Source organism: Lissotriton vulgaris, chromosome 6 (assembly GCF_964263255.1).
Source record: "Lissotriton vulgaris chromosome 6, aLisVul1.2, whole genome shotgun sequence".
Lineage (NCBI taxonomy): Eukaryota > Metazoa > Chordata > Amphibia > Caudata > Salamandridae > Lissotriton > Lissotriton vulgaris.
In genome coordinates this window covers 812,355,657-812,381,592 of record NC_141694.1, presented here as the reverse complement: position 1 = coordinate 812,381,592, position 25,936 = coordinate 812,355,657, and the positions used below count along the sequence as shown (strand labels likewise).

The 25,936-nt window shown below is 52.0% G+C and overlaps 1 protein-coding gene across 1 annotated transcript in view; it reads left to right on the top strand.

The window, feature by feature from the left end:
• The window catches only part of MTR (5-methyltetrahydrofolate-homocysteine methyltransferase), a 585,842-nt gene that overhangs the window by 258,872 nt on the left and 301,034 nt on the right, over positions 1-25,936 (top strand). The gene's annotated exons all lie outside the window — the stretch shown is intronic.

Sequence of the window (25,936 nt, the reverse complement as noted above, 5' to 3'; positions counted from 1 at the left end):
AACGCCGGCGTAGAGATCAGCGTAATAACCGCGGAAAACTTCCGCGATCCGTCCGTCCTCCGTGACCGTCCCCCCGGCGGGGGCCGCTAATTCCTTCACCCGGTGCTGTTGGTGCTGCACCCTGAGTTTGTGCGCCAGAAGCCGGCCGCACCTGTCTCCGCCGGTGTAGTACTTATGCTTCAAGCGAAGCACTGCGTACTCCGCTCTGTCCATGTCAAGCGCGGACAGGAGTTTCCTGGCGGCCTTCAGTTGCCTCCAGACACGGGGGGCACCCGTCCGTTGATGCACCTGCTCCAGCTCCCGCACCTGGCGGGTAAGTTCGTCCTTCTTGAGCTGGCGATCTTTGTTCTCCGCTGAGGAGATGGCGATAAACTCACCCCGGAGCACAGCCTTCAGGGCAGCCCATTGTGTCGCGCGGGTGGTGGTGTCGTCGTTATCATTAACGTGTTGAAATTCCGCTATGGACTCACGGATCTGTTTCACCACCGATTGCTTATGCAGCAAAGTGTCCCTGAGGCGCCAGACCCCTCTCGAGGGAGACACCGGAGGCAGTCTGAAGGTGCCCTCCACTGGTGCGTGGTCTGAGAGAGATAGGACCCCTATATCGGCGCTCGAGGCCAGTTCATACATCGGGCCCGTCACTAAGAGATGATCCAGCCTTGCATATGACTTGTGGGAGTAATAGGAGTATGCACGGGTTGCGGGGTGGAGACGGCGCCACATGTCGTGCATATCAAGCTCCTCCAAACGGGTACGAACCGAGCCCGAAAGCTCCCCCGATTGTAGGCGCCTCTGCACCGACCTGTCCAAAGATGCATCGTAGACCACATTCAAGTCCCTCCCAAGGACAATGTGTCTGTCAGGAGTGGACGCCACATCTTCTAGTGCCCTGTGTAGAAACTGATCCTGATGGTCATTGGGGCTATATATGGAGCCTACAGTAAACACTAGACCTCCCGCCTTGATCCTATACGCCAAGAGCCTCCCTTTCTGTTCCGCTACCTTTTGCAAAACCTCCCCCTTGAACCTCCTAGATATCATAAGCGCTACCCCTGCCGTCTTGGAGGCACAGGAAGAGAAAAGCTGTGTGGGAAACTTTGGGGTCCGCAGCCTGTGACAATCTTTAGCTAGCAGGTGGGTCTCCTGCAGAAGACAAATGTCGGCCTGTGAGTCCTCCAGAAGGGACAGCACAGACCGTCGTTTAACCGGGTTATTCAGCCCCTTCACATTCAAGGTAACAATTTTAAGGGCCATCAGTGAGGGGAATACCAGAAACGCACATTAAGGCGGGCAAGGCCCACCGGACATAACTTAAAGGCCACAGCAAGCGGCTTCAGCGCACAGAGAAAGCAAACCACCCCACAGCACAGTACAGTCCCTGAACCCCAAAACCCCCCAACTGTGTGAGCCCCCCCTCCCCCTGCACCCCACACTCCCAACCCCACACTTCCCCCTTCCCCCCCTCCCCCTAGTGAACCCCCAGACCCCGAACTTCCCCGTCCAACTCCCCTTCCCACCCCCCTCTCCCCAAACCATTCAAAAAGCGTCATTGTCCCAGTCCGGTCCTTAACGGACAAGGCCGTGGAAAGTCGTACTAGTGGACGTCCAGCCACCACCACCAGCACCCCCGCCACCCCCCACCCCCAGAACCCCCGCACCTGCGATGGAGATAGGCTACAGTAGACTCCCCCCGGAGTAAGTTCAGGCCGTCAGGGCCACATCGCCATTCGCCGTAGTCCTGGAGGCCTCCTGGATGGCGCTAGACATTTCAGCTCGAATTGTGGGCGAGCCAGGCCTCGCGGGCGTCGGGGATAGCCTCTCCCCGACCAGTTGCCAGCCATCTCGCGTGCTCCGCCTGCGGCGAGGCGCCGTGGTGTCCGTGTCCGACGCAGTGATCCCTAGTACCACGCATACATCCTGGAGGGACCGGAGCTGGTGCAATGTTCCATTCCACCGAAAAATCAGGCGGAAGGGATGCCCCCACGAGTACTGCGTGCCATGTTCCCTTAGGAAGTCCGTGGCAATCTTAAAGGCCTTCCGTTTCTGCAATGTTATCGTGGACAGGTCCTGATAGAGAGCTACCGGGTGGTCTCTGAAGCGGAAAGGCTGCTGCCGCCGCGCCTCACGGAGAATCCGCTCCTTCAAGGGGAAGTCCGGTAAGAAGGCCAAAATGTCCGGGGGAGGCGCCGAAGCCCTGCGAGGTCGGCCAACTCTGTGTGCCCTGTCGATCCGAATCTGGAAGTCTTCGGACTCTCCCAGGATCTCGCGGAACAAGGCTCCCAAGTAGGCGGCCACGTCTTCACCTTCTTCGTTGGACGGAACACCTCGGACCCTGATGTTGTTCCGCCTGGACCGGTTTTCAAGGTCCTCGGCGTGGGCTTGTAGGTCGATCTGTTGGTCCCGCAGCCTCAGGACCTCCTGTTGCAGATGGGTGATTTCCTCGTCCCTGGAGTGGCCAGCCGCCTCCACTGTGTTAACTCGCTCTCCCAGGGAGTCCACCTCTCTAGGGACTTCCCGGACCTCCCCGGCCACCTCCTGCTTCAAGGCCTGAAAGTCCTCCCTCAAGGAGCTGAACAGGGACTCCAGGAACGATCGAGTCACCGGGGGCTCCCCACCTTCAGCGCCCCGTGAGCTGGTCGGGGGGCTCGGGGCGGGCTGGGTCCTGTCTTGTCTCGGGGCGCCGCGTCCCAGCATGTCCGGCAAAGTTCGATCGCCCTTCCTCTGCCCCCTGGCATTTGACATCGCGGAAAGGCGGGAATCACTGGAGCCCGCGGGCCGCGGTGAGTAGGTGCCACAGGCCGGGGCCGTGGTCCAGCAGTGGGTGGCAGGTCACACAGCTCTTGCCGGCGTGGGGGCACTCCCAGCGAGGAGCCCTCGTATGAGGGCCGATGCAGCCGCTCCGCACCCGTTCAAAATGGCCGCTCGTTCCGGCTCAGGGAGCCAGCGCTGAACTTGCGTAGGCCAGATCCCAGGCAATGTGTCGCGCTGCAATCAGTGCATCTAGGCCGTCTCCGAGCAGTCTCTTCGACGATCACCCCCAAAAACACATCCGATGATTCCGGCTAGGCCCAGGTCCGGGGATCGTGGCAGTCCCTCCCCGCGGGTCCACTCGAAGATCGCACAGCCGGGGGCTAAGGTCGCAGGGTGTGTGGTAGCCGGAGCCAGACGTCGCCGAGGTAATCAAGGGCGCCGGAGGGCCCGGCCCCGTTCCGTAGCAGTCAAAGGAGGGGCTCCGGGACGGGCCACGTGGCATAGGCCTTCCCGATCCCCGGGCCTGCGTAGTTACTTCCCATTGACTCCGCCTCTGCTTCCACTTCCACCTCCAACGCAGCTCCGCCCTGCCGATGAAGGCCGTCCCGGCACCCACTGGGGTGTCGAGTCGTGTGCAAGCCGGCAGCCCGCCCAGTGCTGCAGGCTCTCCACGTCGGAACACCAAGGCCTCAAGATCTGTGGCTCCCGGGTCTCCCGGCAAGTCCCTCGGCGGCCACCGCCTCGGCTGGTTCTCTAGCGGTGCCGCTGCCGCGGCAGGGTAACCAAGGGCCGCGGACTGTTCCACACCACCACGGGGAGCACTGGATGCAATTTCCGCTCGATCTGGGGGAGATCAGCGGTGTAGAGCGGTGCAGGGTTTCCAGGGGCTCGGGAGCTCACGGCAAGTGCGTCCTCTCAGCCCGCCATCTTGGCCACGCCCCCGGAGATGGAACTTTTAAGGACTTTCATCTACAGAATATTCTCCAAGGGCTTGAACTGTGCTTGCCTCCTGCTGAAGTCTCAGGGCCAAAAGACTTCACTTCCAGCTCCCTCCTGAATTTCCTTGTTGGGAATTCTGACTCCAGTCACTTGCGTGCCGCTGGGAGCTGGAAGCGCGACGCATCGAGAAGAAGCGTGTCGCCGCCGCAGCGGAGATCGTCGCATCGCCGGAGAAGCGAGCCTCCGCTGCATCTCCCTGGGAGCGTGTGTTCATCAAAGCTATCTGCTGTCGCATCGCCGGAGAAGTGCGACACATCAAGAGAGTTGTCATTGCTTCACCGGAGAAGCACGTCGCAGGGCCTGTCGCTGCTCCAAAGTACAGAGTCGTCGCAAGGCTGCCAGGGCGTCATCGCAGGGCGCCATCTTCCCTTATCGCAACTGGATCTACGCATCGCATCAAGGCGAAATCTTGCGCATCTCATCAGGCCCGCAGGCCGTGAATCTACGCATCACCTCCGCACTGGTATGGCTCACGACGAGTCCCCTACTCTGCGCAAGCATTGAGGAAGGAAGCAACCGTTCCCTCGGGTCACGGAACCGAAGCATCTCCCCTTCTGCGAGCCTTTTGTTTACTTTGCGTCACGCATCCAGGTACTTTGTTGAGAACTTTGTCGCATCTACCATCAACTTGAACTAAGAGACTTTAATCATCTTTTAAGTAATCTTAAGTGTAGTATTGTGGATTTTTGTCGTTTGTGGTCTTGTGCTAAGTCTATATAAAGAATACTGATTTTTATAAAACCTGTGTTGTGTCCATCTGTAGTGTTATCACTGTATTACTGTGTATATTCACAAATGTTTAACACACTGCCTCTGAGATAAGCCTGTCTGCTCGTGCCAAGCTACCAAGGGGGTGAGCAGGGGTTATTAAGGAGTGTAATCCCCTTATCCTGACTTAGAAGTAAGGGTCCCTATTTGGACAAAGGTGAATACCATTGCCAACTAGAGACCCCCAGATTTAACATTGGTGGCAGCGGTGGGATTTGGACTTTGCATTTGTGTTTCATATACAGTAATTGGTGTACACTACTAGTGAGCGCAGACCAAACGCGACCACATACTTTTTTTTTTGTTAGAATCCTTTTTCCTTGGAACTGTTATTTTTTCTAAAGACTCCCAATTCTTACTACCATGAGTAAAGCAGCCTCTGTTGCATCTATGGATCTTGATTTTGAGGAAGAGAGGTTGGAAACCTACACTGTGAAACAGCTCAAGTAACTCTGCAGGAAATTGAAAGTTGCTACACCAGGCATTTCTAAAAAGGAAGACTACCAAAAGGCATTAAGGGCCTGGGTAGAAGCCAGAAATGTCCCTGATCTTGTTGTGGAGCCTGTTGGGGATGCAGATGGGCAAATCGATGAGCAGGAATTTCCAGCCAGGGGAGGGGTCCCGCCCCCACCTGGCAGCAGCATCTCTTCCAAAGACCTGTCCCCCAGACAACCGGAAGACAGGGAGAGAAATAGTTCACTGAAGCTGGAAGGGAGAGAAATAGTTCACTGAAGCTGGAATTGGCTAAGCTTAAGATGGAGGGTCAGAGGGAAACAGAGAATAACAGGTTGTCTTTGGAAAGAGGGAGAATGAGAATGGAGCATGAGAGAATGTTGAGGGAGTTAGAGATCAAGGCCAAGGGCTTAGAGATCAATTCCTCTGGTGGCAGCGCACCATCTGTGCCTTCAGAAGGCAGGGTACATATTCCCAAGGATGTCATCAAAATTTTACAAAGGTAAAGATATTGGTCAGTGGTTTGCAGCCTATGAGATAGCAAAGTTGGCCCACCGGGTCCCTGAGAAGGATTGGGGAGCGGGTTGTGGGGCCGCTTTGTCACTGAAGGTAGGGATACTATGTTAGACCTGCCCAGGGAGCATAGGATGTCTTATAACCACATGAAGAAAGCATTGATGACAAGGTATGGGTTAACTCCAGAACTCCAGAACTCTATAGACAGAGGTTCAGGAATTGTAAAAAACTGGAGGGAATCACTTGGGTAGAATATGTGTCTTTCTTTTGCCGAGCTATGGATGGTTGGATGAGGGATAGCAATGTTGATAATTTTTCAGCTCTCTATGATTTGATTGCCAGGGAGCACTTATCTGCTAATTGTTTTCCAGAGCTACGCCAGCACCTTATTGATAGCAAGTTGATTAACCCTAGAAAACTTGCTGAGGAGGCGGACCACTGGGTCAGTACCACGGTCCACAAGGGTATTGTGGGAGACTCCGATAAAGGTGGGCTGAGTCCCCAGCAGAAGAGTGGGGGGGACAAGGGTAAACAGAGGGAGTTCTAAAAAGGTCTCCAAAGTAATTCCCAAGGGAACCAGGGTAAGGGTTCCCAGCCTCCCCCTGAAAAGAAGTCAGGACCCCCAACAGGTATACCTGTTCTTAGGGGGCCTGTTACCTGCTTTCAGTGTAAGCAGGTGGGACACCTTTGGTATTATCCCCAGTGTCCTCAGAAAGGACAGTATGTGCCACCCCGTGCACCACCCCGTGTAGCCCCGGGTGGGGAGGAGATGGGTGCCCAAGGTGGGTTGTGTCCCGCAGAAATGTCCCTTGTCTCATTAGGAGATTTTGAGATGGTCCCTAAAACTCAGCTGCCTGAGAACACTAAAAAATACAGGCAGTGGGTGACCATCAATGGCCATAGAGTGGAGGCTCTCAGAGACAAAGGAGCAAGTGTGACAGCTGTCAAGTGTCACTTGGGGCCAGATGTAGGTAACTCTCATTTACCGATTCATAAATACCGAATTTTACCGATTCAGTATTTATGAATCGGTAAATGAGATGTAGGTAAAAATTCTGTATTTTTTACCGAATCGGTAAGATTCGGTATTTACTGATTCGGTATTTGCTATTGAATCCTATGGGCCTTGAAGCCCATAGGATTCAATAGCAAATACCGATTCGGTATTTACCGAATCGGTAAAAATACCGAATTGCTAAGGGGGACAGGGTGTCACTTTGACACCCTGTTGCACCCCTGTAACTGGCTTTTGCGCCATCTGGCACACATACATGCCTTAGGGCATGTGTGTGTGCCCCATGGCACAGGTGTACATGCACAGATGTGCATGTACACGAGAATTCGTAATTTACCATGCAATTGTATTGCATGGTAAATACCGAAATCTAAAGGCCCTGTAGCACTGTTAGAAGTGCTACCTACATCACAAAATACATTTTCGGTATTTTTACCGAATGGTAAATTTACAGAATCGGTAAAATGTACAGAATCAGTAAATTTACCGATTCTGTAATTTTACCGATTTGGTAAAATTACCGAATCGGTAAAATTACCGAAAATGTACGGTTTTTTTGCCCCTACATCTCCATAGCCCTTTACCGGTTGAATCAGTATTTTCAGCCGTTTCCGACCGGTAAAGGGCTACCTACATCTGGCCCTTGGTCTCTGAAGAGCAGGTAGTCCCTCATGCATTCTTCCCAGTTGTTGCCGCTGACAACACAGAGAGCCATTGCAAGGTGGCTCAAGTTCCCTTTGAGTGGGGGGGTCTCTGGTACTCTGCAAGTAGCTGTGAGGCCGTCCATGACTGTTGATTGTCTGTTAGGCAATGATTTAGAAAGCTCCCCTTGGGCTAAGGTGGAGAGGAAGGCGCATTTAGAGATGTTGGGTCTGCCTTAGTGGGCATGTGTGACCACTCGGTCTATGGCAGCTAAGTGTGTTCAAGAGACCCTGGAGCCTGAAAGTATGGCCCAGGGACCTGCCTTAAAGAGAAGAGGTAAGGGGCGCGGGAAACCAGCCCCTATTGTTCCCACAGTCCAGGAGGAGGCAGACCTTGAGGGGGATTCCCTGGAACCCACTGGTGAGCAAGTTTCTGAACTGGGGAACCTACCCGAGCTGACCCATTGGCAGCAAGAAGGGGGTCCCTCCAGGGAGTAGTTTTGTGAAGAGCAAAAGAAGTGCTCTTCTCTTGTGGGTTTGAGGCAACAGGCCACAAACCAGGCAGCAGGTGATCAGTCTGGATCACATTGGATCTACTGGGAGAATGGTCTCCTGTATAGCGAGCCTAAGGTTGCTGAGCCTGGGTCAGCCCGTGTACCCCAGCGCTTCAGAGCCTTCCTACTGGGTTTGGCTCATGATGTTCCATTAGTTGGTCGTCTGGGGCCTTTGAAAGGCTTGTCTCCCACTTTTATTGGCCTCAGATGCGAAGGAGTTCAGATACTCATTGTAGGACTTGTCAAACTTGCCAGGCAAGTGGAATAAGTGGGAGGAGGCACAAGGCCCCTCTCCAACCTTTCCCTGTAGTCAGTACCCCCTTTGAATGGGTGGGCATTGACATTGTGGGGCCCCTGGACCCCAAGACAGCCATGGGCAACAGGTTTATCCTGGTCTTGGTGGACCATGCTACCCGGAAGCCATTCCACTCAGGACACTGACGGCCCCCGTGGTGGAACGTGCACTGATGGGGATCTTCTCCTGTGAGGTTGTTTCTGACAGAGGTACAAACTTAATTTCCAATTATAAGAAGTCTCTGTGGAAGGAGTGTGGTGTTACCTACAAGTTCACCACTCCTTACCACCCGCAAGGTAATGGGCTGGTTGAAATATTTAACCGGACCCTTAAGGGCATGATCATGGGGCTTGAAGAACCAATGAGGCGTAAGTGGGGCGTCCTCTTGCCATGCCTTCCGTTTGCCTACCGAGAGGTGCCGCAGAAGTCTCTAGGGTTCAGCCCTTTTGAGCTTTTGTATGGTCACCCGGTAAGAGGACCTTTGAGTTTGGTAAAGGAAGGCTAGGAGCAATCTCCCAGGAAACCTCCCTAGGATGTATATAGCTACATGCTGGCCTTCAGAAACCAGACCAGGCCTTTCAGGGATCTCGCTCAGGCAAATCTGGATGCCAGCCAGGAAGAGATGAAGCGGTGGTACGTTCAGAATGCCACTCTGATTGAGCTTCAGCCTGGACAGAAAGTTTGGGTCATGGCCCCTGTGGAGCCTTGTGCGCTCCAAGACAGGTGGACTGGTCCATATGAGGTGATGGAGCGCAAGAGTGATGCCACCTATCTGGTGAACTTGCGATCTCCAAGGAACCCTTTGAGGGTCCTTCATGTTAACCGCCAGAAGCCCCACTTAGAAAGGTCCGAAGTGGGCATGTTCCTAGCGACAGATGATGGAATGGAGGAGGAAACTGAGCCTTTTCCTGACCTCCTGTCTGCCACAGAGCAAGATGGGTCAGTGGATGGTGTCAGCCTCTCTGCCACCCTGATCAGCAGCAAGATTGTCGCCTACTGTTGTGGCAATTCTCTGATCTATTTTCCTTGGTTCCTGGTGTCACAGATTGAAGCGTCCATGATGTGGACACTGGTGACAGTCCTCCTGTGAAGCACAAGGCTTACAGAGTGACTGACAAGGTTAGGGCTTACATTAAGGAGGAAATCTCCACGATGTTTGCTTTAGGGGTCATTGAGTCCTCCAACAGTCCTTGGGCCATCCCAGTGGTCTTGGTTCCAAAGGCTGCCTGGCCGGGTTCCACTCCTGAACTCCGGTTCTGTGTGGACTACAGAGGGCTCAATTCGGTCACCCGGACTGACTCACACCCCATACACAGAGCGGATGAGCTCATTGATCGGCTAGGAGCTGCACAGTACCTCAGCACGTTTGATTTGATGTCTGGGTACTGGCAGATCTCCTTGACTGATGGGGATAAGGAGAGGTCAGCATTCTCCACACCAGATGGGCACTACCAATTCCAGGTTATGCCCTTTGGGATGAAGAATGCCCCTGCCACCTTTCAGAGGTTGGTCAACCAGGTGTTGGCTGGACTGGAGGATTTCAGTGCTGCCTACCTGATGACGATTCAGAAAAGGGGGTGGTGATGAACAGAGTGTCTGAATTGAACAGACCACTCTTACCCAGTCCAAAGATCAGGGCTTGATCCATCAACGTTATTTATCTCACTGCACCATTTTGTTGTTAAATATTTTGTCCACCCTAAGCGTGGAAGGGTATACTCAGATGTGAGTCCCTTGCTCATTGCACCATCAGGATTCAAGCAAGCCGGGCCGACGACGGCTGAAATGCCAGAAACCGGTCCCCGGAAGCTTGTTTCCTTCCCAGTGTAAGAATTGGCTTGGTAGTTTGGTTTGCCCTGTTCCCATCATGCACTGGGACAGGAACAGACTAATTTGCATATGGCCAGGTTCTGAACTGGGATGGTGCAGTGAGCTAAAAAACGGTGTTGGATCTAGCCCTGATCTCTTGACTGGGTGAGAGTATTCTGCTTAATTCAGAAACTCTGTCCATCACCACCCCTTGTTGTTAAATATTTTGTCCACCCTAAGCGTGGAAGGGTATACTCAGATGTGAGTCCCTTGCTCATTGCACCATCAGGATTCAAGCAAGCCGGGCCGACGACGGCTGAAATGCCAGAAACCGGTCCCCGGAAGCTTGTTTCCTTCCCAGTGTAAGAATTGGCTTGGTAGTTTGGTTTGCCCTGTTCCCATCATGCACTGGGACAGGAACAGACTGATTTGCTTATGGCCAGGTTCTGAACTGGGATGGTGCAGTGAGCTAAAAAACGGTGTTGGATCTAGCCCTGATCTCTTGACTGGGTGAGAGTATTCTGCTTAATTCAGAAACTCTGTCCATCACCACCCCTTGTTGTTAAATATGCCTACCTGATGACGTTGCAGTGTTCAGCGCCAGTTGGGAGGAACACTTGCAGCACCTCTGGGAAGTGTAGATGCCACTGCGCAAGGCAGGCCTCACGATCAGGCAGGGCACCGTTGTGTACTTGGGTCACCAGGTAGGAAGCGGCCAGGTGGCGCCCCTACAACCCAAGATTGATACCATCCTGGCATGGGAACCCCCAAAGATTTAGACACAGGTGAGAGCCTTTTTAGGACTCACGGGGTACTACAGGAGGTTTGTCAAAGGGTATGGCAACATTGTTGCACCTTTGACTGAGCTGACTTCCAGGAAGCCGCCCAAGAAAGTGAACTGGACTGACACCTGTCAGAAAGCTTTTGATGCCCTGAAGATTGCCATGTGCACAGCACCCTTGCTTTAGGCACCCAACTTCTCAATAGAATTCATTGTACAGACAGACGCTTCAGAGCATGGTGTGGGGACTGTTCTATCACAGATTACTGAAGAGGGCTTTGGCCAACCTGTAGCCTCCATCATTAGGAGGTTACTTCCACGGGAACAGAGGTGGAGTGCAATTGGGCGTGAGGCATTTGCTGTGGTCTGGACACTGAAGAAGTTGAGACCATACTTGTTTGGGACTCACTTCCGTTTTCAGATCGACCACAGGCCCCTCAGATGGCTGATGCAGATGAGGGGTGAGAACCCAAAGTTGTTGAGGTGGTCCATCTCCCTATAGGGTATGGACTTTACAGTGGAACACCTCCCTGGTACAGAACACGCAAAAGCTGATTGTCTGTCCAGATTTTTCCGCCTTAGTGAAGAGAACTCCCAAGGGGAAGGGTAGTTCTCCCCACATTTCAGCTGGAAAGGACACGTGTTAGACCTGACATCATTGGCGTGAGTCTCCCTTCCATTTTTGACAGATTGCCTCCTCTGTTTTAATATGTTTTTGCTAGTTGTATGTTTTGGGCCCTGTGCCACTGCTAATCAGTGCCCCAGTGCAAGAGCTCCCTATGTTAAATTAATATACTAATTGGTCATTCCATGATTGGCTTATTTGATCTACTGTCAGCCCCTAGTACAGTGCACCATGTGTGCCCAGGGCTTGTAAATGATCAAATGCTGCTGGTGGGCTTGCAGCACTGGTTGTGCCACCCACAGAAGCAGCTGTAAAGTGTGTCTCAGGCCTGCCATTTCAAGGCCTGTGGATAGTCTGTGACTACCATGTCGACTTGGCCAAGTGCACCCATTGCAAGGCCTGTGGGTAGTCTGTGACTACCATGTCGACTTGGCCAAGTGCACCCACTTGCCAGTCCCTAAACCTTCCCTTTGCTTTATATTAGACACCCCTATGTTAGGCCCAAGGGCAGGGTGCAATGTAAATATAAGGTAGGCCATGCTCTGGTGTGTGTAGCATGTCCTAATAGTGAATTACAGCCATTTTAGTTTTTCACTATTGACGGCTACCTGTTCTCATAGGCCAGAATGGGCAGTGAAGATTGTTACATTCCTACAATCCTAACTGACTCAGGGAACATGGTAGAAATTCGAGTTTAGTATGCCTGAACTCAGAATGATAAAATAAATCTTTTAGTAAAGTTTATTTTAATATTCTGTGTTTGCAAATACCACTTTTAGAAAGTAGGTATTTGCTTGCCTAACCATTTGAGCCCGCCTCTGCTGACTTGTGTATTCCTTGTCTGAGTTTGTGTGTGAAAGGGCTGGGGAAATTCCAGGAGACTGTTTGGGACAGCCCAGTGATGAATAGGGAGATTTACATCCAGATAGGAGGGGGAGAGTGCACCTGGGACCTGAATAGGGCTGGGCCTTCCCTCCACAATGCTGGCTCCACCCCCTGTGGCTTTTCTCTGCCCTGCACAGTGAAAGGAGAAGAGGAATCCTGTCAACAGAGTGCTCCAGAGCTGCATCTTCCCTCCCCTGTGCTGGCTCCTCCTCCTGTGGGGCGTCTGATGTTTCTGCCCTGCACAGTGAAAGGAAGAGAAGAGTCATGTAAACACAGTACTCGGGAACTGGTTTGAACTAGGTAGAGGCCTCTCTGCCTTCAGAGAACAAAGAATTTTGGGGTATAAATATTGGGACCCAGTCCCACAGATTTTAGATCACTTCTGGAACAAGAAACCTTTCTGCCAAGGAGAAGAACCAAGGAAGCTGCAGGAGTTTGGACTGCCCCCCTGCCAGTGTGCTGTTTGCTGGGTTGGCCTGCAGTGGTTGCTTCATTACCAAGGGAAAGGAGAAGGAACTTTTAAGGACTTTCATCTACAGAATATTCTTCAAGGGCTTGAACTGTGCTTGCCTCCTGCTGAAGTCTCCAGGCCAAAAGACTTCACCTCCAGCTCCTTCTCTAATTTCCTTGCTGGGAATTCTGACTCCAGTCACTTGCGTGCCACTGGGAGCTGGAAGCGCGACGCATCGAGAAGAAGCGTGTCGCCGCCGCAGCTGAGATCGTAGCATTGCCGCATCTCGCTGGGAGCGTGTGTTCATCAAAGCTGTCTGCTGTCGCATTGCCGGAGAAGCGCGACGCATCGAGAGAGTCATCATCGCATCACCAGAGAAGCGCGTTGCAGGTCCTGTCGCCGCTCCAAAGTACAGAGTCATCGCAAGGCTGCCAGGGCATCATCGTATCGCCGCATCAAGTGCGCCATCTTCCCGCATCGCAACTGGATTGACGCATCGCATCAAGGCGCCATCTTGCGCATCGCATCAGGCCCGCAGGCCGAGAGTCCACGCATCACCTCCGCACCGGTAAGGCTCACGATGAGTCCCCTACTCTGCGCAAGCATTGAGGAAGGACGCAACCGTTCCCCCGGGTCACGGAACAGACGCATCTCCCCTTCTGCGAGCCTTTTGTTTACTTTGCGTCACGCATCCAGGTACTTTGTTGAGAACTTTGTCGCATCTACCATCAACTTGAACTAAGAGACTTTAATCATCTTTTAAGTAATCTTAAGTGTAGTATTGTGGATGTTTGTCGTTTGTGGTCTTGTGCTAAGTCTATATAAAGAATACTGATTTTTATAAAACCTGTGTTGTGTCCATCTGTAGTGTTATCACTGTATTACTGTGTATATTCACAAATGTTTAACACACTGCCTCTGAGATAAGCCTGTCTGCTCGTGGCAAGCTACCAAGGCAGTGAGCAGGGGTTATTAAGGAGTGTAATCCCCTTATCCTGACTTAGAAGTAAGGGTCCCTATTTGAACAAAGGTGGAGTGGTGTGGCTCACTGGTTAGAGGCGGCAGAACTGTAAGCAGAGAACGGCCCAGGACCAGGGTTCAATTCCCGACGCGGCAGGGTCTGTGACCAGGGTCAACGGACACGATAATTCTCGCCTCAGTGCCTACTCTAACCAGGGAACACACTCGGCAACTCTGGGCATTAAGCTTGCCTCATCTCTACAACGGCCCCCCACAGACGCAGGGGATGCCCTGGTTTCACCCTGGAGATACCCAGAAAGGGACCATCTCACAGGGAAAACCAGGACGGGTTGCCCAGCAGTCTACAGCGCCAGGACACTCGGGTAGAGTAACAGTGCGCTTTACAAGAATCCCACATTTACATTTACATTTACCATTGCCAACTAGAGACCACCTGATCTAACACTGTTCAATTTACAAATGAAATTATTGATATAGACCCACAATCTTGCCATCCAAACTCTTAGTTTTCATTCAAACTGCTATGATTGCCTGCTCAGACTTATGCATTGTGGCATTCCGGTCTGGACGTAGGATGTTGCTGTCTCCTCCCTCCTATTGTGAGTCCACAGAAGTAGGAAGTTTCTAGGCACCCAAATACTCACTTATGGTGCAAAAGATTATGTTCCACTGGCACTACTTATATTTGTGTTTGACTTACTGGTAGTTAAAGGAAACTATTACTGTGCCTAGAACTTGTATGATCCAAATGTGGGGTGCTGTATGACCACATAACTAGACCACTATCCCTGCACCAATCTAACTGTTTTCACAAAAATAGCCCTCTGCAGATGCGCTGTTATGGTGAAAATTCTAAAGATTTGTCACTCTCACATTTTCAAACATTGGATGCTCCTGGTCTTGACACCTTATAACTTTGCAGATGTGCATCTCCTTTCCCTCTGCGGCTAAGGAGCGAAGTGGTGCTGCTTCCATTAGATCAATGTCTGCTGCACTTTAACTAATGTACTTCTCTAGCTACTGTTTCCAGTCTATGCTATGACATTTCAAAGACCTGCCAGAACCCCTTAAGTGAGCTTCATCAGTTTCTCCTGTGTTGTTTTTCTACTTCCAGGTGGGAAGGGAAGAGTCAGGAATTGGGCCAGTGATCTCGGTTACCTCCATATATATATCAAAAGATCAGGAGAAAAAGCTTAACTAGTGTCTCATGCCTCTTTTCAATTTAGCGTTAACACATTTTGGTGCACTAGGTGGCAACCTACATGTTGGATTTGTGGAGATTCAGGCGCACATGGATAATCTGGGCTGCACGTGAGATAACCCGACGTCCTTTTTGTTATACCTCAAGCACATTCGCATTGTCTGATTCATCTCCTTAACTTAGCCTCTTAGTCATGTTCTCTCAGGTAAAAGATACTCTATCATTTGTTTGGCAAATGATATTAAAAAAATCTTAACAACTACTGTCTAGCGAATGCTAACTACTCCTTAAATTCCAACTTTAGTGCCAATAGAATGGGCTTTCAAAAAGAGATTCATTAGTTCTTCTAGTTTTCTTGTCTTTGTTGCTGGAGATATGCACATTAACAGACCAACACACAGGACATAATGGGACCTATATTGGTTGATATACGTTATGTATTTTGTAACTTGACAATACTTTTTTTCTAATATATTTTTATATGCATTTTGTAGAAACTGATCATTAAAATACAATCAGGAGAAAAAGAAGAAACCTAAATCAAGAAAGAAGAGGTAGACACAATATAATGCAACTACTATTTCAGACTACAATCAAGGGTGCTAGTCCCACCCATACAGAAGTATCTCACCAATGTTATAGAGAGTTGTTCAACATCCATCCATCTTGTACATGTCTGTTCATAATTTGGATCGTACCTTGCCATTGACGATATATAAAGCCACATTAATATTAAGTAAGAAAAATAAAAAGAATACATAACAGCGGCTAACTGAGGACAATCTCAACCCACAAGGAAAAGCAAACTGGGCTGATGCGGGGAACCCCCCTCCCATCAGGGCTGTCCCACCTCCATAGGCCTGGCAGAATTAGAGCATGATATAGGTCCACCCACTCCCTCACTAAACATCAAACCGCAACAGCCCCAAATGCCCTGGCTCAAGCATTTGGGTCTCACCATCCGGTTGTGGCAAACTATCCGATCCTCCCTCGTCACTGCCCGACTCCGCCGACCTCTCCCATGCAGCTACTACTTCCCACCATTGTTGTGCCATCGGGAGTTTCCTCACCCCTCTAGCTTCTTCCCACACCAATGCTATGCCCTCTGCTACCGCCCACTCAATGACTTCCCTATCCTAAGCCGAGATCCACGGTCCTCTCACAGATTTCCTCTCCATTGCGATCCTGCATTTAGCTAAGCCCATCGCAAGATCAATCAAGCAATTCCCGACTTTGCGGTTAGGAAGTCTGGGAAGAGACCTAACAGGCACGTCTGAATTGGTAAGGCCAACTCCCTACCAAGCACACCTTTGATCTTAACCAACACTGCCTCCCAATAAGGGCGTAACCTCTGGCAATCCCAAATAATATGGACAAAGTCCGCGTCTGGATGCGTACACCTGGGGCATAGTCTCACTTCACATTGAGCCGATGTGCTGTCATTTAGGTCATCTGGGTATAGTTAAACTGTATATATTTCAGTCGGCTGTTCTGGGAGGTTTTCACAGGATAGCTCAATACTTTACGCCACTCCGAGTCATTAAGAACCCTACCCCCCCCCCATCGTATCCCATCGTGCCCGTAACCTATCCAGCGGACCGGTAGAGGCCTCCACCAGAGCGGCATAAAGCCACTTCACAAGGTGCCCAGTTGCATCCAGAGTAAGTAGCGCATGAAGAACAGGGTGCATATCTGGCTCCTCCTTTCCAGGCCCCATAGTTGCATAAACTTGCGCATCAACGCTTCATAGTGCAGGAATTGGACAGGGGTAAGTGCACTATCTTCCATCAAGTCCGCAAAAGGGATCAGAGCTTTCTCGAAATAACAATCCCCTAAAGTCTCCAGCCCAGCACCTGACCAACAAGCCAGCTGGGCATCCGTGAACACAGATTGGGGGGCCCGTGCTGAAGGCCCACCAAGGGAATCAAGGGGGAGTACTTCACAGGGTGTTGCCTGCTGCCACTGCACCGGATCCACACCTGGAAAGCGGTGCGCTGCAAAAGAGAGCAGGAAGGGAAGGACGTAGCTGGAAAGAGGAGCTGTGCCATCACTAGTCCTCGGCTAGACACCGGGTCCGTGAGGCACGTTCCCTCCTCATTCAATCCCTCCACCCATTGCGCTAACCACTGCAGTTGGGCGGCCAACATGTAAAAATCAAAGTTAGATGTGCCAAATTCGCCCTCCAACACAGGGCGCTGTAGGATTTGCAAGGACACTTGTGGTCGGCCATCTCCCCAAACCAGTTGCCCGCAAGAGAGCGTGCAGAGGTTTGAATCCACTCCTCTGCATCAGAACCTGGAGATTCACAAAAACGTAAAGCAGCCGGGGTGACATAACCATTTTAGACAGTGTAATTCAGGCCATGGTGGGCAGCTGAAGCGAGTTCCAGAAATGAACACAAGAGCGAAAGGAATGCAATGCCTTACCCAAATTCCCGTCCTTAAGATCATCCAGGTCGTGGAAAATTTGTATGCCCTAATATTTAAATGTACGCTGTACCCAAAGGAAGTCAGGTGGCAGCGCCTCCGGCCTAGGTAAAGGCCCGGTTATTGGGAACAAATAGGTCTTAGTTTTATTAACCTTAAAGCCCGAAAGGACCGCAAAACTGTCTAGTATCTGTACGGCCGTGGCGGCCCCCTCAACTGCCTCCGCGAGGTACAGCAACAGGTCATCAGCATAGATAGAGACATGGTGGCAACGCCCGCCCAACATCAACCCCATCTCACAGCCTCTCAATCGAAACTGCTCCGCCAGCGGCTCTACAGTCAGGGCAAACAGGAGTGGAGATATAGAACAACCCTGCCGGGAGCCATGGGAGTTCTTATAAGGTCTAGATATAGCTCGTCCCGTCTTGACCCTTGCAGTGGGGGAGGCATAGAGAAGCTGTACCCACCGCACCCAGTCATCACCCAAGCCCATGCGATGTATCACCTCAAATAGGAACTCCCAGCTGAGTGTGTCAAATGCTTTCTCTAGACCGACCGAGAAAACCGCTGCGTGCTGTAAAGCCAGAGTATCCGTGTGGTAGAGCACAGAATATAGCCTACGGAGGTTATAAGAGGCGCTACAGGTGGGGATAAACCCATTTTGGTCTGGGAGAATCAGAGACTTCATGTGCGGGAGGAACCTACCCGCCAATACTTTACTCAGAATCTTAAAGTGTAAGTTCAGGATGGAGAGCGGATGATAGTCCCTCACTCCCGCATCACGTTCTTTGGACTTAGGAAGTGGAATCACCAGTGCTGTCTGGGTGGATTTAGGCAACCCCCCTCCCTCGTATGCTTCTGCATACAGTGACGCCAAGCGTGGCGCCAGAACATTAACGAACCACTGGTGAAATTCGGCTGGCAGGCCACTGGGCCCAGGCGTTTTACCGTGTGCCAGCGCAGTTATAGCGGTTCCGACTTGTTGTACCATGACCGGACCTCCTAGTTCATCCTGGTTGTCGGCTTCAAGTGTGCGGAGTTGCAGAGGAGCCAGAAAGTTACGTATATCGGACAAGGGGGCTGCAGTCCGGGCCTTTTATGAGCTCTCATAATGGTACAAGAAAGTGTCATTAACAACATTAGGGTCATGCACTGTTCCCCCCGTAGCCAGTCCAAGCCGCGTGACGAGCGCACCCCCCATCTCCGGATTAATTAAACGCGCTAACAGTCGGCCCTCCCTCCCTTTGCACCCTATCCAGAAAATCCTTATAGTTATAACACCCTAATCTCACCAACGCTTTGTGGTATCGCTCCTGTGCTTCATGTAGGGACGGCAGGGTAGCGTCATCCATGCCCTGTAGGTTGTCCAGTATACGAATGGTCCCCTCCAAGTCTAGCAGCTCGCGCTTAATCTCTCTGTGTGCCCCACACGCCTGAGCCAATCCAATGACCCCGCACCACAACCATAAACGCCTCTCACTCTACCTGTGGAGATGAGGCGGTGTTAGCATTGAGAAGTAATTGTCAACTAACGCTTCTAGGGAGGACCGGAAAGGGGCGTCATCAAGTAAGAGTGGATTCAGTTTCCAAGTAGGGATCGGGGATCGCGGATCCAGCGGTTGATGCAGCATGAGCAACGGGCTATGATCCGACAGGGATCATACCAAATACTCTGTATGAGACACCGGGGAGCAAAGGAACATTTCAAACCTGGTATGGACACGATGAACTGGTGAAAAAATGGAGTACACCCTAGCCCTAGTGTGCTGCAGTCTCCAGGTATCCTTTAAGCCCCAATGGGACATCCAAGTCTGGAAGGATGAGGCAGTACGATGTGGCTGGGTCCCCAGCATGGGAGGGTGCGACCGATCCATAGTATGAATTTGAATTTGAATTTAATTTGAATTTTAATTTAAAAGAATTTATAAAGCACGCATACACCATGCGGTTTCTTGGGGCTGGGGGATACTAGTGCCGGGAGTACAGAGGGCTAGGGAGAGAAGGCTTGCTGGAACAGAAAGGTTTTAAGAGCCCTACGAAACTCCATATAGGAGTCGGAAGATCTAATTGGGGGCGGAAGTGTGTTCCAGAAGGTGGGGGCGAGAACAGAGAATTTCAAACCACCGGATCTGCTTTTCTTGAAGCGGGGGATTGAAAGAAGGGATTTGGAAGAAGAGCGCAGGTCTCTAGTGGGGCAGTAGGCTTTAATAGCAGAGGAAATAAAGACAGGGGCTGTGCCTGCACGAGCCTGAAAAGTCACGCAACCCAGCTTAAAAAGAGCCCGCTGTTTGATGGGTAACCAGTTTAGTGATTTGAGTAGGGGGAGGAGTGGTGGAACTTGGGAAGGCCGTATACCAGGCGGGCGGCCTGCTTCTGCACTAGCTGGAGGCGCTGGAGGTCGTAAGCGGGAACCCCGTTGTATATAATGTTCCCGTATTCGATCCGAGACAGGACCATCGCAATTAAGATCAGCTTGAGTGCAGGAAGGGAAAAGAAACGGGAGATTTTCCGGATAATACGCAAAGTAAAAAAACAAGAAGAGACAACAGAACTAATGTGGGAGTGAAGTGTAAGGTGTTGGTTAGGTGTGATCCCAAGGGTTTTGACTGAGTGTGAAGGAGAGGGAGAGGGGCCTAGGGAGGGGGGCCAGAAGGAAGGGGACCAGGGGTTGCGACTGCCACCGGTCAAGACCAACTCTGTCTTATCTGGGTTGAGTTTGAGGTGGTTAAGAATTCATCTAATCCCGGATAAACAGCATGACCGATTGGAAGCTGTGAATGCCTGCTGAGGAAGGGGACAAATTAAAAATGAGTTGGAGGTCATCGGCGTAGTTATACACGTGACCTCCATCTGCTGCAGGGTGAAAACAGGAGGGAAAATATAAAGGTTGAACAATAAGGGGGAAAGGGAGGACCCCTGGGGGACGCCGCACTGCACCTTACGGGGGAGGGCAGAGAAGTCGGCCAAATGGACCGCCTGGGTACGGTCACTCAGGTAGGAGCTGAGCCAGGCCAATATTGGGCCCCCCATGCCCGCCGCCCTGACACGAGAAAGAAGAATAGAATGATCAACCGTGTCAAAGGCGGCGGACAAGTCAAGGAGGACAAGAGCCTGAGGAATGTTAGTGTCCAGCCCCTCCCTAAGCTGATCCATGACCGAAATGACCACCTTCTCGGTGGAATGCCGAGGGCGAAAGCCCGGCTGGCAAGGTGCAAGATAGACGCTTTCCTCCACAAAGGAGCTGAGTACCTGAGTGACGTACGACTCAAGGACCTTTCCCAAAAAAGGAAGAAGTGAGATGGGACAGTAGTTTGCCGGGGAAGCGGGGTCAGCCCCGGCTTTTATTAAGATGGGGATGATGGTGGCGGTTTTGAAGGGGACAGGGACAACGCCCATAGTGAGGGAATCGTTCAAGAGGGTAAGGGGAGGGGAAGGACAATCTGAAAAAATCTGGCGCAAAATGTGAGCTGGGCAAATGTCAGCAGGGGAGCCACATTTGACACGGCTGAGAAAAGGGAGAAAAGATTCTCTGGTCAATAAAGGAATGTGAGTGAGAGCAGACCGATTGGAAGGCGGTTGGAGGTCGCTGAAAGTGGGGGAAGGGGGGGGGGGAATATTGGTCTTGATGAGTGCGACTTTCTCAATGAAAAACTCATTGATAGAGTCGCAGAGGTCCTGGGAAGGGGAAATTTTTGACGATGTCCTGTCAGATGAGGCCAGCTCACGAACAGTAGCAAAGATTTCTCTTGGCTGACTCTCAGCAGCCAGGATTCGCCCAGAGAAATATTCGGCATACTAACATCCTCCACACAGTTAAAATCCCCCGTATGAGAGACATTGGGCTAATGAGGTGGAGAAAGACTCTAGAAAACCCACCTGGTCTTGGTTAAGAGCATAAACACTACCTAGGATTACCTCCCGCCCTGCCATGCGACCCACTAGCAGGACGTACCTCCCTTCCGGATCCAGCCATGTACGTTCAGGTGAAAAAGAGATCCTAGGTTTCACCCAAACCAAGACCCCTCTGGCAAAAGCTGAGAAGGTGGTAGCAAAGACCTGCCCCCACCACTTCTTCTGCACCCTCCCAGCCTCCTCTTTGTTAAGATGTGTCTCCAGGAGAAAGGCTATGTGCACATCCCTGCGCCGAAGGTAGGAGTAAATAGTATGATGCTTGGCTATTGTTCCCATACCACGTATGTTCCACATGAGGAACCTCAAAGTGCCATGTGTGCCCATCGTTTCCACAGGAGCCCAACGCAGGATGACATGGGGGGACCCCCCGCCCATGTCCCAGTAATGTGCCACCACCCTCCGCTGCAAACAATCAAACAAACAATAGAAACAACTTCTAAGAAACCCCCCATCTTGAACAATTCCCCAAGCCCGGGACAGCCTGACAACGGTCAGTCGTCCAAATAATATGTGGAACATGACCCTTAGTGACGCCTTACTCTAGTTAGGTGCTCAAGGGGGGTGGACAGTAAGAGCAAAAGACAATAGAGGATTGTCGCACACACCGTCCCTGGCACGCAGGCCCCACAAGTCACGGTAGACCAGGACCAGAGACCACCATCATTAGAGCAGCAGAACTGCAACTTCCCAAGCAATCAAACCAATACAGGGCCCAGGTTGCCTCACATAACTTTGTCGGCTGTGCGAGGCATCACCACTGGCATCTTCACACTATCACTGTGGGATATCCCAGAGTTCACGCCCCTAGCGTCATTCGATGAGTGGGCTGTCTTCTAAGGGGCAGAGCCCCTGTCTTGCATTATCGCCACCACTACCTGCAGAGCTTCCGGTTTGGGAAGAGGTCAGTTTCTTGGGAGCTCCCTTCTGGGAGTGTCTTCGGGAGCGCCTCCCATGCTCTGCCGATTTCCTCGCATTCGCTCCGGGGCCCACAGGCTGGAAACCCCCTGTCTTATAAGTCTCAATCCAGTCTCAATCCAGTCCCAGGCCTCACCCAGAAGTGGGTAGTGTTGTCTACTACAATCCGCAACCTAGCCAGGAACATCAATGAATACTGCAGGCCCTCCTCTCTTAGGGCTCTTTTAACCTGCAGGCAGGAGGCCTGCCTTTTCTGGACCTCTAGTGTGTACTCTGGAAAGAGGGAAACTTTACTGTTGTCAACTGTGTAGGGACCCTCTGTGCGTTCCTTCCGTAACCGAAGATCTCTATCCCGTTAATGAAGCAAGCGGGCCAGCGCTGGACGCGAGGGGCGCCGGGGGTCTGGCCGGGACTCTGTGGGCCCTCTCAAGAGTGTAGAAGGGCGACAGGCCCTTCGGTGACACTGCTCCACATAGGCCACCATATTGCTACCCTAGACTCCTTCCGGCTGGCCCAAGATCCGAACATTGTTGCGACGATTGCGCCCTTCCGCATCCTCAGCACTCCGTTCCAGGACACCCATCCTGTCTGTGAGGGCACCCACCTGCTATTCCAGGGCCTTTTGTGCAGGGGTTATCTCAGAGATACTGACTTCGGCCCCTTTCACCCTCTCGGAGAGCTTCTTGTGTTCCTCTCACAAAAGACCCAGCCCCACTGCTGATATCTTGGTGGAGGGTGGCTTTCATGTCTGCAATGGCCTCCAATATCTGCCCAATTGCTGCTGTATTGGGTCGTCCACAACAATTTGTGACTGTTCCTGGGCACTGTCGTCTGGGTCCTGCGTGGCTCCGGTCTGTCGGCACCCGACTGGGTGGCCGCACCCGGGAGAGGGCCAAACAAGGAAAGTGCCCCCATAGTCATGAACGAGGCTCAGCTCCGTGCATGGCCAGACTTATACCCACGCGCTGGTCAGTCCAAACACCACCAGGTACCAAGCATTCAAAGCCAAACACTATTCAATTCAGGGCACACCAACTTGCGGCTGAAAATGGCTCTCTCACTCCGGGCCAGGGACTATCATGCTATACAGGCAATAGAACTCCTACACCCCATGAAGCGGGCACAAGAGCCCGGCTGCCTCTGGAAGTCTCCACAGTTAAGGGTCACCAACAAGACCCTCTGAAGTCCAGGCACTTATCCAGGGTGGGCCCCCAGGCCTTACGTACTCACCAGAGGGCGATCCCGCCCCGGCCACAGTGACCAGCGAGACCCCCAACATACGCCTCTTCAACGCAGACAGCAAGGACACCAGGCACCACCACCACAAGAGAGCCAGTGTGCCACACCTGCAGTCCAAACCCTGAGCTCCGAAATAGGCCTGAGCAATAAACCCAGCTCTCTGTGGTCACCCCAGGCTGGCCAGACACACAGACCAAGAAGCGGCTGCCTCTTCTTCCTGCCATCCTTTGCACCAGGACGGGCCCGGCAGACCACCAGTCCACGGGAGTCAAGCCCCAGTTCCCTGCAGCGACCAACGCGTTCACCCTACAGGACCCAGCCAGTATTCCTGCAGCCCCTCAACCTCCCAGAGGGGGCCCTCTGTCCATCCCTGTGAGCGGCAAGGGCACCATCCAATGTTTGGGCCAGTGATGTCGCATGCCCGCTATGTGCACATGCCCCGACCGGGTCCACACACAGGTCCGCTGCACTGAGTGGCGCACAACTCTCGCCGAGGGCTACAGCTCCCCTGCTGCACACGCCGCCAGCTGTACACCTGTAGCTGCAGATCTTCTGTTGATGTAGGGGCTTCAGATAGGAGTGGGCCTCACCCTTCATCCAGGGGTAGTCACACTCGGGCCGCCATCTTGCCCGCTGCCCTCAGGGGTGCGCAACCAGAGCCCCGAGCTCCCACAGCAGGTCGAGGAACTGCCCAGCCGTCGAATCCAGCCCCAGCTTCTCCGCACCTCTGGGCACCGGTTTCAGGCACTCTCCAGTCACAGGCACCAAGGGACACGCATTCGCCAAGTGTGTGAACCCCGACTAGGATCTGCACGCTGTGTAGCCATGCCGAAGTGCGTGCTCCCCACCTCCAGTGTCACCAGTGTCTCTGCCGGTGGCGGCTGACCTGCCTCCGTCACACTCCTTCGGCACGAAAGTTGCAGCCGCAGGCTCACATCCAGGGCGCGGGCCACATCCAAGAGCAGGCTGTGCTCTTCTCTCAGCCGCGATAACCTGCGGGCCGCCATCTTGCGTGCTTCCCCTCGGGTGCGGCGGTCACAGCACCGAACGTCCGTGGCAGTCCAGGGAATCGCTTAGGTGCTAAAACCAGCCCTCAGCGTATGCAGGTGCTTCCCGGTCTCTGGCAACAAGTGTAAGGCTGATAAGTTTCAGGATGGCGCAGAGCTTCAGGCTCACGTTTCCGCCATGCCCGGCTCCTTGGCCACGCCCCCTAACTTGCCAATACTAATGTGATACACAGGACAGTCAATAAAACAGCTTTCTCGTAGACTTTTTGCTCAGAACCTCTAGGCAAATCCCATGAGTTTGTTGAGGGAGTAGAGATTCCTGTGTTCAGTATTAGATGCAGAATCAAACGTCCAAGAGCTTGGATTAGCCTTGGTCTAGACAGATCATCGACAGTGTCACAAGGGCTTTATATTAAGTTAAAAGCATGCTAGTGGCAGTTATGCCTTTACTTATAGAGTGAAAGAATACAGGGGATAAATTCATAGACCTAGCCATGGCCTTAGCCAAAAAGCAGATAGCAATGTCCTCGAAATCCAATATTGGGTCACAGATAGACTGCCAGCACAAGCTGATCTAGGCCTCCCCACTGACGCACGTGTGTGTGTGTGAGCCTGCGCGCCTGTGAGTGTATGAAAGACTATGTTCACATTTGTGTGTGCTTGTGCATGTCTGTGCGTGTGATGGTGTTGACATGTATTAGAGCATGTGATTCTATAAGTGATTGTTTGTGCGCGCAGATATTTCTGTATGTGTGCTTATGTCTGAGCGTGTGATGGCGTGTGCATGTATTTGGGTATTTTTGTATTAGAGCATCGGATTGTATGTGTGCTTGTGTTCTTGGATGTTTCTGGCTATGTGCTTGTCTGTGTGCGTCAGTGCCCATATGAGAGTGTGTGTTTACATTGGTGTGTGCTTGTGCATGTCTGTGCGTGTGATGGTGTGTGCACGCTGCATTTGTTATTTTCTGGCGGCCGCTGTCCTGGATATTGACTTTAACTGCCTGATACCTAACCTTCGGATGGCCGCCAGTGTACAGTACAGTCCCCTGCCTGATCCCAAAAGGGCTTCCATAGTGGTCCCCTACACATTGTTTTACTTCCCTGGGACAACAATTGGACATTGACCAGACCTTGAACCTATCCCCTAACCTGCCTACACATCAGGACTTGGAACCTGCAGAACTTACCCCAGACTGTGGAGACCTAACGATTTGGCTGATGCCCGGTGGAGCTACAAAATAGCTAAAGAGAAGATGTGTTGTGGTCTCCCCCTCCCTGCCATCACCTACCAAGCTGGACCTTGGTCAGATTTTCCCTCGTCTCTACGTCCTGTCTTCCTCCTACCCCTTTACCCTATCCCCTTACCCTTCCTGCTCCATTCAACTTGTCCCCTATGTTCTTTAAATGCTTTTCTTGATACTTCTGTAACTTTTAACTGATGTCATTTGCAACATTATTGATCCTTGTGTAAAGCGCTCCGATTCCATCGGGTCTAGCCAGCGCTATATAATAACCCATTAATTAAGTTTGTTTCCATTTAGTACTCTTTCTCCCTTTGTCTACCACCCTAGCTCCTATCCACTCTACCCTGAATCTCTCACCTTGCCTGCTAGTCTGCCTAGCCCCCTGTCCTTTGTGCCCTTTGACTAAGCATTCCTTCTCCCCTTCTTGGGGAAAGATCCAATATTTATACTCTGGAGTGCTTTGGCAAG